At 43.6% G+C, this 12,901-nt stretch overlaps 1 protein-coding gene across 9 annotated transcripts in view; it reads right to left on the bottom strand.

The window, feature by feature from the left end:
• The window catches only part of NME7 (NME/NM23 family member 7), a 196,976-nt gene that overhangs the window by 135,141 nt on the left and 48,934 nt on the right, over window positions 1-12,901 (bottom strand). The window lies entirely within an intron of this gene.

Here is a 12,901-nt window from a genome sequence, read left to right as displayed (position 1 = left end):
AAGGAAAGCTGCTGTTGTCTAAGCCAGCAGTGCCCGGTCAAGACAGGGATACAGCTAGGGGGAAGTCAGGGCAAGACATGGGGGGAGAGAGGGGTCCCCCACGGCCCCTGACAAGGCCAGGCCTCTCTCTCCCAGTGGGAGCTCCTGAAATATTCGAGATGAGCTTGAAAAGACTTAACAAGGTAAAGACGTCAATTCCCCACAAACTGACATACAGGCTTGGCACAATTCCTATCAAAATCCCAACAAGGTATTTTGTAGATATGACAAAATTATTCTAAATTATATGGAAAAGTAAATGAACTAGCAGAATGATTTAAAGAAAAGCAGGAAGAATCGATCTCCCCAGTGCCTTATTCATACAGCCACAGTAACCAAGACTGTGGAACTGGGAAAGTGACAGACACGGGCATCAGTGGGACAGAACAGAAACCCCGGAAATGGATGTGCACTGATACGCACAGACACTTCAGTGAAGAAGAGAGAGAGCCTTTTCACCAACAACAGTGCCACGGCCATGCCAGGGAGGTTGGAAATACAGTCTACCACAGGGCAGCCACTCAGCGTGTGGGGGAAGAACCTGGGTTTGGGCCAGGGCTGAGGCGCTATGGCTCTAGGGCACACACTGGTCCTACTGTGTCATGCAATGCTCACAACAGCCCCCTGAGGGAAGTACTGTTTTATCTCCATTTATAGTTGCTTACCAGCCAGTCTCAGGGATAAAGAACATGCCCTAGTAGCTAGTAAGTGACAGAGCTGAATTTCAAACCCAGTTCTGCATACCCCCAGATTCTGAGATCAGAGGTATTACAATAAAATAGTCAAAATAGACAACTGTCTCATACATACCATTCAGTTAAATAATTCACGTGTATCGAAGGTTCAGAACATGCCGCTCACAAAATGTTGCTCTGTTATATTGACTATTTCGAGTTAAAGGCACTTGAGAAACAGTAAATACAAGAAAAACCTTCTGACCTTCCTTCTTTTTCTTAAAAGTAAGAGACAAACTGCACATGTGAAAGAGGTCCTCCTGTGGCAGAAGGAAAGCAATATTCTTATCACTCAGGACAAGAAGTTAAGGCCGAAAGCAATCTGCACAGACCGGCCTGGTCACGGTTCTCGTACCTCTTCAGCCTCCCCAGAGTCTAGCCGCTCCTCCATGACTGGCGCAGCTGTGCCTCTTGCTCAGCCTGAGGCCAAAGCAAGGAGTTTTTCTCCATTTCTCTGGGACTTCATCCTTTATGAAGGTTCTTAGGCTACAAAACTTGCTTTAAATAATTTGTATGATCTTTTCCTGTCTACCTGTCTTATGTCAACTTAATTCTCAGGTCCAGATCTCCTGAAAATATACCATGAAATCCATAACAGAGAAGAATATAGAACGTAATCTGGTAAACTCTGAATTGTTTACAAGACCATCATCCAATTTGTTGCTTATCCAGACTTTAAGGTTTCCCTCCTCCTTCATTTTGATCCCTATTAACTTTGAAGGAGAAAAGAAAACAATAATCTTTTGACTGTGTATTAGTAATTCTAGAAAGTTTTCTAGAGAAGAGATCATGAACATTACTGAGGTGATAGATAATGTTCTTCAAAATTACGACAGAATTGGTTGTCATAGTTAATAACCTAGTAGTCTCAATTTTGCCACAAGTCTCTACATCAGAAACGATTTCCTGTGGAAATTACCTACTCTGAAGCTAAGGTCTCTCCTGGAGTCTTGCTATCTTCCCTTGATAGTGGAGTATCTATGATCTCCAGTCGTCTGTACACCTGGAAGCAACTGCAGAGAAACCCCTTCCTGTGGATGCCAAACGTACGCCTTGCCCAGGACGGTGTGAGTAGGTGAAACAGATACAGAAATGGGAGCCGACAAACAGGACATTTTGGTGAGCAAAGCAACTCGCAAAATGAGCTTTAAAAGAACAGCCAGGCTGTTACACAGGACGATTCACCGTAATGTGGATGCTACACTCCATAACATGGACACTTGGTGGGGTGGTGAGAAAGAAGCTGAGATGAAAGAACGGCAGCGAAGAAACCTTGTGTTTTATTCGGGCAAGAAGCTTCCAGAGCAAAGTTCTGATCCTGATACACCAAGAGTGCATGACCTAACAAAGTGGACACCTAAACAGATTACATGTCTACTATTAATTACCAATTTAAATTGTAGGAATTGTATTTCTTTAACAATTTAAAACTAGTGAAATAAAAAATACCTTAACTAAAAAATGGGGCTAGTGTGCCTTTAAAATGTGCTTAGTGTAAAGCCAGATCAAGTTAGAGATTGGAAGAGCTGAGATTAATTTTCAGTGCCAAACACAAAGGAACTCACAAGCATTAGTAAATTCAGCAAAGGAATTTAATACTAACCCTAGCAAACACGCACAACAGATCACCAGGTGGAAAAGTTTTGTTTCCTAGACAGCAGCACGTCACTAGGAGACCCACTTCTCTGTGATCTTCCAGTGATGGTTAAGGAGCTGAGAAGATAAACACAGATCAGTTTGCCTGCAAATGTCAGTTGTGATCTTCTGCCTTCTGGTAAGCAAATTATCATAGAATCATGTTAAATCAATTGCAGATGAAAGTCTGGATTTAGCAGAACTGTTAAATTGAGAACTAGTAAGGCTCTTAGGTCTTAAAGGACCTCAAATTAATCCATCAGTGGATCATAAACTCTCTTCTAGTGGCAAGACCAAAAAACGACCTAATTCACCCCACAGCATTTCTGATTCCCCACCAGCCCCGTACACCAGATGGAAAGTATGTGTTTTTCATTACTAATGTCCTAACAACCATAACTTGTAAATTCCCTACCAGGCAATAACGGAGTAAGTAACCAATAAACTTTATAGATGTACCCACAGCCCAGGAACTCAGCACTTTGGAAGTCCTCCTAATGTAGTGAGTGTAACAGCGAAGGCGGGCTCCGCCAGCACAGGGTCAGGGCAGACACCCAAGACCTGAGATCTCTGGGAAGGCCGTCAAGAACCCCTCCCTGCTGGGAAGACAAGGAGAGGCTGGGCGCAGCAGAGGAAGCCAAGAACAGCGAGTGTGCATGAAATAAGATCCCAATTTTAACACAAAGCAAGTCTAAGAAAAACAAAAATAAAGCAGGGTCCTGGGGAGGCAGGCTGGCAGTGAGAATTTTGTGACATTAGGCAACCAAGTCACCAGAAGTCCACAGTTAATGCCAGGTTACAAGAGAAAACACGTCAATGTCACAGTCACAACGCTGTTTCTATGCCACAGGATACTTAGAGCTTCTACTGAGGTCCCTCCTAACCCTGAGAGAGGCCAGTCCCTCTCGTGGAGGGCGGAACAGCCCATGGCCCATTAGAAGCCGACTGCATGTTTCTAGGAGAGTTCCGTGAGCACAATGACACAAGTGCTACACATGTTACGACTCAGCAGTGGTAAGGTACTAGTTCTATAGGCAAACACAACGAAAAAGACAGAGTAATTCAAAACCATGGATCTGTTAGCTCCAACATGAACAAAACTAACTAAACCTTTCCTCTTTCTTAAAATTAGTTTTGTTTGTCTCCTTTTTTTTTTTTTTTTTTTTTTTTTACAAACTATTTTGTTTTTATTTTCAGATTGAAACATGTCAATCATAATGAAAGGTACGAAACAGAACACCACTGTGCACTGCCCCAAGATCATTCAGATTTAACATTTTGCTCTATTTACTCCACATTTCTTTTTAGTCAGTTTTATTGAGGCTAATTTACATACAGTATTATTTTTTGTGTGTACAGTTTTTTTTTTTTTTTTTTAGAGGTTAGAACATATATTTTATTACAGCATTTCCTTCTTATTAAGAAGATTTTGGAGACACATTTTCTAGCCTAACCAGAAGCCAGTTATAATCTGAATCAAACTAGAAAATGACATTTCCCTGGTCTGGGTTCTCAGATCTGATTGGGCAACACCCAAATGTACTACCCATTGCTCAATAAATGTCACTGAATTCCTTGAACAAAATTAAATGGGGGCTTGCTTTCCACTCTAAAGCACAAGGCATACAGTGCCTTCCTGAATGATTGTTTTTTTTTTTTTTTTTTTTGAGAGGGCATCTCTCATATTTATTGATCAAATGGTTGTTAACAACAATAAAATTCAGTATAGGGGGGTCAATGCTCAATGTACAATCATTAATCCATCTCAAGCCTAATTCTCGTCAGTCTCCAATCTTCTGAAGCATAACGAACAAGTTCTTACATGGTGAACGAATTCTTACAGAGTGAATAAATTCTTACATGGTGAACAGTACAAGGGCATTCATCACAGAAACTTTCGGTTTTGATCATGCAATATGACCTATAAACCATCAGGTCAAATATGAATATTCATTTGATTTTTGTACTTGATTTATATGTTGATCCCACATTTCTCCTATTATTATTATTATTTTTATTTTTAATAAAATGCTGAAGTGGTAGGTAGATGCAAGATAAAGGTAGAAAACATAGTTTAGTGCTGTAAGAAGGCAAATGTAGATGATCAGATGATCAGGTGTGTGCCTATGGACTAAGTATTAATCCAGGCTAGACAAGGGCAGCAAGACATCCACGGATGCAGAAGATTTCTCTCAAAGCAGGGGGGGTGAGGTTCTGAGCCTCACCTCTGTTGATCCCCAAATTCTCACCTGATGGCCCCCCTGCGACTGTGCCTGTCTTAGGTTGTTCCTCCCTTGAGGAATCTTACCCGTCTCTGGCTAACCAGTCATCTTCCGGGGCCATACAGGGAAATGTAAAGTTGGTAAGTGAGAGAGAAGCCATATTGTTTGCAAAGGTTAGCTTTTTACTTCTTTGCAGATTTATGCCCTGTGGCTTCTATGCCCAGCACTTGTCTCGAGGTATCTTTACCACCTGGAGGAATTATGATACTCGGTAAATTCGATATGAGGCACGAATTCTATTTAAAGTTTGTAATTAGGAAGGAAGAAGAAAAGCTATAGATGTAGCATATGAAGGAAACTTGGGAGGATTGATTATTTCTTTGACATATCTTCTTGTATAGTACCTTAAGTATGTATAGGTTTTAAACTACTAACTAATTTGCACACACATATTGACATAATAGGAATACGGTGACATAAACAAAGCAAATCTATAATTACCAGCCATCTCCAGTGAAGCCAAGAAAACCATTTAGGCACCCTAGGCATTTGTGAAAATTTATCTATGATATGATGGATATTTTCCAACTGTACTTGAACCATCAGACAAATTAAAGCAGCCCATTTCTGGGATCTGTTCACATCCCATATGTTCTTTTAACCATAGATAGTCTATAGTCATGAGATTTTGGGGTGCTACAACTTGCACCCCTCCCAACTCCTGGTTGAGTTCCAACAGTACAGATCCAGTCAAATTCGTTGTCTCACTGTATGCACATGCCAGCCTAGACATCTCCCTCCTCCTTCTTATGGCAAGTCCAGGAGATGGTGGGCTGGATGCAGCCACAACCGCAGCATCGTCCGGATCCCTGTGGAGGCTTTTTGATGATCATCCCCCGGCACGAGTCCTCCAGAGAGTGCTGATGCCGGAAGCTCCTCCTCATATCGTATCTTAGTTCATTTTCTGGGTATCCAAGCTAGGCCTTGATCTTCTGCGTAGAAACAAACAGACCCTTTGCCCACACTTTGACATGCCCTCTATACCACTGTGTAGAACTCATTGGAGGTCAGCACACAGTAACTGCTTTTTTTTTTTTTTTAATTAAGAGAAAGGAATATTATCAGAAAAGAGTACCTCCATAGCTGATCATCTGTGTTTGTCTCCTTTTTTAATGACATATAAAGAAAAAGTCTCCAGAAGCTAGTTTTTTTGCACAATTTTTAAAAATAGGTACATTGATTTTTGTTTTTTCCAGCTATCCGAAGTCACAGTCAAGGAGATGCACAGATTTTGGCATCTTATTTCAAGAACATTGTTTCTTCGGTTGATTTTAAATGGCTCTGATTTCCCCAACTGGCAAGACCTCTGTTGCCATTCATAAATAGGTTTAAAAATACATAATGCCACAAAATGGGCCACAATTTATGTAACTCTGGCTCCGTGTCTTGTCAGTTGGAAGCACATCCTATATGCCCTGGGTACAGGCCTCCATTTTTGTTCTATTTCCCAGCACAGTCCTTATGCAGGGGGCAGCTTTACTGCCCAGCAGTTTGCAAAATGTGGTCCCGCACACGCAGCTTTAGCACGACCTGGGAGCCTGTTACCCACGCAGACCACTGCGCCAGACGCGCTGCAGGCAGCGCCCAGCAATCCGTATTCTGACAAGCCCTCAGGTGATCCGAACGCAAGCTAAGGTGACCTCAAACCCAAACCTGAGAGCCTGATTGTAAGCAAGATCTCGGAGGACACACAGCGACCACTCAGCCGGCCACGGAACTGTCATGGATTGAGAAAGGCTGTGATTTTAATTTCCAGTCACTTTCTTCCTTAACCACACTACTCCAAACCTACATAATCTTTAACAAGGCATAAAAGTGCTGAATTTTTAAATTTTCAATCTTTTGTCTTAATTTCCCCCACCCTCTATCATTTAACTTTTAAGACCATTCTTCATGGGAAACACAATGGAAATGAAAGGGTAAAAGGTGGAAGCAAGCCTCCCTCCCACCCCAGAGCACAAGCCTTTCTCAGAATTTCCATATATCCTTCTAGAAATGTGCCAACATACGTACAAATATACGGGCACAGCCTTGTTTTAATGGAATAGATACTGTGCCACCTATTCTACACCTTGCCCAATCTCTACATATGCACTGTGAAATATAAAGTCTGTATTTTATGGTAAAATATAAACAGATATGTTCAGTTTAATAACTTTAAAGTGGACATCTGTGCTCACCACCACTCAGGTCTAAAAGAAAGGAGACCAGCGACATGGCGGGCACCCAGGAGCCCGGTGCTGGTGCCCCACTCAGCGCCTTTCCAGCCTCAGCAGCCAGCTGGCTGTGGAACTGCCCTTCCCGGGCACCTCTTCATTCTGCACCACCTTCGTATGTGTCCTTGAGAAGCACGGCTGACCCCGCCTATGTCTGACCTCCACGTGAACAGAATCACACAAGTGTGTGCCCTTTTAGGTCCTGTTATTCTGCTCCACCGCGACTGCAGTTCACCCGTGGTGGGGTGTGGCTATGTCTGACAGAGAAGCAAGAACATGCCACACTGGGAATACTTAGAATCGCTGAATCCAGTGGGCATGGTTCCAAAATGAACAATTCTGTGTATTTCTAAATTTTATGTCATGTATACGATTCTATTTATACAAGAAAAATCCCTATAAAAGCTACTAAGACGAATTCCCGGCTAAAATTCAGCATTGCCCACCTTGGTACCCCTTTGCTGTCTATCCCTTAAAAGGAGCATTCTGGTAGGTTCAATGGCTAAAGGACACAGTTCTTAAGAAAATATTTAAATCTTTTTGATTATACATCAATGTAAGATATTTTTGCCAGAATGATGACTTCCCTAAAGAACTCAAGCTGGTTTTGTAAGTGTTCCCTAACATACCCTTTCCCTTATTTGTGAAGAATTTGAGGCACGTGTTTGAATCACCTTAACCAGGCGTGATCAGAGCAAAGGACAACCGTCGGTGATGTGAAGACAAACGCTGTAAAACTCACACTGGACATCCTATCTTCAGAGTCGGCCTGAAGTGTAAGTGATCTGGCTTAAAGGTGGCCTGCCCGCAAGCGCAGGGGCCCCAGGGAAACAGAGCAGAGAGTCTGCAGCACAAATCGGTACCAAAAATTCCAAGACTGATTTCAAATACAGAGACATGTGAGCTTTCCAGCTGAAACTGGAAGCCTTTAGACGCTCCTGAAGAGGCCCTGCAAAGCGCCCCTGTGGGGACAACGCTATCTGTGACAGCCTCCATGGAAACGGCTCTGGACAGGGAACTGGGGTGCAGAGCCACCCCCACCTGAAACAGACACAAGCCACCATATGATGAGAGATGCAGTAGACGTGAGTTGGTGGCAGGTCGCAATGGACTGACCACCAAACCAAGGGAGAGGTCTGAGCCCTGGGCATCCCGGACTGAGGAAGATGAGTGAGCGCTCACAAAGGCGAGTGCCGTCTGTCAGTCCACTCAAAGGGCAATGGCATTTCATTTCAGCAGTGTCACCTCATCCCATCTTTTAACATGCCATTTAGAAACCCAAGCTTTTCAGAGGTCTTTTTGTAAGGGACCATCTCTTTTTTTGATGTGTACCATTTTTCTTCAGCACAAGAATCAGTTATTGCTTTGTGGTAGTTCAGCATTTATAACCTGATCGGTAACCTGAATCGCCTTGTAAAATCGTACACATGGAGCTTGCTACCTCGGCTTTTCAGTCTTAAAACACTTGCTCATAAAGTACCATCATGCTGCACAGGGATGCGTCCAGCCCCTGGGTCGGAGGAAGGGGCAGGACCGCAGCTCAGGTGGAACACACCCTATCTTCCTTCTGTCACTGTGCAGTCACACAGGCATTTCTGCAGAGGACGCTAGGAGGAGACACAAGAAACAATACCAGGGGTCCCTGCAACACAGAGGAATGGGAGCATCCTTTGCTTCGACCTCTCTGAGATGGGTTTTTCTCAGGTCTGGATGATGTGTAGCATGCTCAGCGTTAGTTTGTCATGAGTTCTAGAATCACATGGTCCTCTGACAGACAAGTCCATGACAAACAGGCAAGTCATCAAAGGTGTGCACTGATCCTGGGCCTCCCCGAAGTCTCCGTGCAAACCTAGAACCTCACAGGGCATCAGACCACTAACTCCAGGGCTTACGCGAGAGCTGCTTCAGTAACGTCAGTCCCTGAAAGGTGGCTGCTGTATCCTCAAGTACAAAAGAGTGAAAAAGGGGAGCAGGAAAATGAAGTTCCCTTCTTCCTTCCAAATGAAACAATCCCCCTTCCAACACACATTCTGTGCTACGTCCCACCAGTCGGACTGAAGGTTCTAATAGCTTAGAAGTATAAATGCTACAAATATATAATAAGACTTCAAAGTTCAATTATATACATTTTTTTAAATGTTTAACAAAACTTTAATATTCAAAATTCAAAAAATGGGAAATGAAATTTAAATAATTAAGCTTGCAAATGACATTTATTAAGTCCATACATTTATACTTCTGAACTTATGAGAGCTTAAAACTGCGCCCTGACTTTTGAGACCTCTGTCTCGTCGTCACCCCCTGGACATCGTCCTTCCGCCAGAGCGCCTTCCTTCGGGACCACGGGATTCGATCCAGCCCTGCCAGGGAGAAATTCAGGCTAAGCACTGTTCAGTCTAATGGCCGTGGCACAAGAGCAGAGAAGTACTGAAGCAGCTACTTGGGTAGAGGAGGGTGTCCTGGACACCCAACTTCCCATCACACCAACCTGAAGTCTAGCACAGGGACCAGAGGTGCCAAGTTACAGGAACTCAAAACCAGAGGCCGACTCTTCCCTGACCATCTCGCGGTCGTCATTCATCTGCCAGAGAGAACAAACTGAGCATCTTCCACTGGGAATGAAATCCCGTCAGGCTGGCCTCTGACAAGGGGGGATCACCAGGGAAAACACAGAGCGCTTCTGGTCGCAACATCTCATGGCTTTCAGACTGGTTTATCAGGACAACCTGGGGAGGCTTTCTAAAATTCATGAAAAATTACTGAAAAAATTCTGACCACAGGGCCCAGGACCATGCATTCTGAAGTCTCCCAGAGTGGCTCTGGCACACAGCACAGCTGGAGAAGCGCTGTCCAGCATGCCAGGAGCACGACACTGCCAGCAGGGCCCCAGCATCTCACCCCAACTTACACCGCCCGAGGGTGAACCTGGCATTTGTGCCTCTGGGTGATGCCCCATCACACTGACTCTGCTCTTGGCTGGGTGCTGCCTTCAGCCCTGGGGACAGTTAAGGCTTGATGCCAGCGGGATGAGCACCTGCACACTGGGCGTGGCCTCGGGATGCTCCTCTCAGGAGCCACTAACCATTCCACATGGTTAGGGATGAGATGCCACATGGAAAGGGTCTCTGGAGGACAAGGAGCGGCCTCGTGCATGCCAGCTGCAGCACTGCTCCCAGCTGACTGAAGCCACACGGGTGTCCCAGCACACCACGGAAGGATCGCCAGCTGAGCCCAAGTCATCCACAGAACTGGGAGAAATAGTACATCGTTTTAAAGAACTAAGTTTTGGGGTGGTTTGTTAATAGATATCTGAAACACTACTGACCTGAGTTTTTTTTAAATGTATCATGTGATATAATCTCTAAAACTACTATTAATACCTAACATTTTATTGAGTACTTACAATGCAAACTGTTCTAAATGCATCACAGGTATTAACTTTTTTATGAAGCAGATTCTGTCATCTCCATTTTGCAGATGAAGAAATGAGGCTTTAGAGAGGTGAAGGAATGTTTCCACAGTCACGTGATCAGTAAGAGTCAAGTCCTAAAGGTGTAACAGTCACGTCAAATGCTGCACACTGCACTCACCCTGCCGGGGACAGGAGGACCTCCATGGAGCTCTTGTCCACTCCTTTATCTAGATTGTTTCTTCTATTCAGACAAATGAGTCTAGATCCTCTGCTTGTCCCACACATCAGGAGGCCCTGCTGAGACCCTCAGGTACCTGACGCTGCTGTGAGATGCCGGTGCTTTGGCTGCCTAGCAACAGCTGCCATTTCAGTCGGGTGTGAAGAGCAAGCCCTGACTTCCAAAGATGAAAGACGCAGTGACTCCCCACTGCTTCACCAGTAAGAGTGAACCCATAATCACACAGGCTCACAATTTAAGCCTGGAATGAATCTATTCAACTTTCCTCTTTTCAAACAGTAACACATTCAAATAATCAGAACTACCTACTCATCCCCTAAATGTCCCCAGGGAGAGAGAACCAAGTCCACACATCATGAAGGACTTGTTGACTTGAGGGTCTGAAGCACTGTGTGACACAGTGCCGGAATGTACACCTAGAATGTGGGCCTTTTATGATAACCATACATCAATAAAGTTGATTAAAAAATTAAACTTACAAAACAGAATTTTTACACCACTAAGGTGGAAGATGGGAGAAGATTTCAGTGGCTATTTAAAACATTCTAAAGTCATTGTCTTAAGAAAAATCTGGAGAGAGGGAACAAGTTTAAATTGTATTAATAAAATTTGAAGTTAAGTACACATTATAAAATTTAGGCATAGTCTAGATTTAAAGGCAGGCCCTTTAGATCTGTGAAGAGTCAGATAGAAATACCGTAGGCTTTGCAGGACATCCTGTATCTGTTCCAACTATTCGACCCCACTTTGCAGCAGTAAGGGCAGCCATACATAATACATAAATGAACGGGCATGGCTGTGCTCCAATAAAACTTTACTTACAAAACCAGGCAGTGGGCCAATTTGGCCCAAAGACTGCAGTTTGTTGACCTCTGATCTGGAGCTTTCAAATCAGCAGTTAAACAAAGGAGAAAGAGGCAATAAAGATAACTTTATCCATCCAGCTGAAGGCTGAAAAGGCAGGGAGTAGGGGGCAAGGAGCAGAGGGAAAGAATGAAAAACTGTAAGCAAGATAAAGAAAGGAATCCAAGTAGATTAGTAATCACAATAAACAGCAAGAGGCTAAATTCAACGATTCTAAGATTGGATTGAAAAAATAAAAATTTTTTTAAATAGAAATTAAACAAAACTTGATGATAGTGACTATAAGCTACATACTAGAAGCCAAAGGATAAAAAAAATGGAAAAAGATTTATTATCCTTTAAGATAAACAACAAAAGACAGAGGAACTAAAGTAAGTCACAAGTACTGAGCAAAAAGATGCAATAATCACACATGACAATGAGCTGCAGAACATACAAAACACAGTCAGCCCAAATTAAAAAGAGAATTTGGCAACTTCATAATGATCGGTAATTTTTACATGGAAGATTTAACAAAGCTTTTTTAGAAGCCGTTACACCAAGCAGACAAATAGAAGGCAGTAGGGGCTATAGAGCTGAACAGGTTTGAATCAAGTTGTTTGCATATAAGGAGAGAAGAATGTAATAAACACCCTTTTTTTCAAGCACACATTGGAAATTTTTCTTTAGATTAACCATGTACTAAGTAACAAAAGACATCAAGAAATTTCAGAGAACCGGTTGTCCTAGAGACCACATTTCTCTGGCAGTGTCTGAACACTTCTGGACCCCTCTTAGCACGTGGGCTGAAACAGAAAACTGCAATGAGGAGGACAAAATACTCCCATGAGTATGGCTATGAAATAAAACTGTCCCTGCAATCAGGTTTGCTACCTGGGGGAGGAAACTGACAAAAACCACTCGTCAAGATCAATACATAATACATATTGTATATTGTACCTGCATAAATTCATACATAAAACGTAAAAGCCAAAACTGAGCTGAAGGCCTGACAAGTAGCTGAGGGTCAGGACAAGCTGTCCCCCAGGAACAGGGACGGGACGCAGCACTTTCTGGGGGTGTCTCCCGGAGGCACGGACAGCCTGGGGCTGGGGAGGGAAGGGGGAGCCGCATCCCGGCAGAGGCAAAGCCACACAGAGGCCGGAGGCGGGAAGGCGCAGGGGTGGTCGGGGGGCTGGAAGGCAGCCGTTGGCGGGCGAGCAGGAACGAGCACAGAGACGCCTGGAAGGGGTGAGTTCTGCCCAAGAAAAGCAGATTCCTGGGATATAAAAATAGGAGAGAACAAACAAAGCCAGCTTTTGGTTACACTACACATCTTTAAGAATACAAAAAGCATTCTTCCCATTTAACTGGAAGCGTTTTAAGGAGGTACTGTAAATGCGTAATTCTCAAGAACTTGTTCCTCATTCATCTCTTAACTTCCTTTCTCCAGAACAGCGAGAATTTCTCTGAGCTCCATCTAAACAGTTAAGATGTTAGGT

This window comes from Manis javanica, chromosome 14, assembly GCF_040802235.1.
Source record: "Manis javanica isolate MJ-LG chromosome 14, MJ_LKY, whole genome shotgun sequence".
Lineage (NCBI taxonomy): Eukaryota > Metazoa > Chordata > Mammalia > Pholidota > Manidae > Manis > Manis javanica.
The sequence above is the reverse complement of the archived record's forward strand: the minus strand, read 5'-3'. Positions and strand labels throughout refer to the sequence as shown.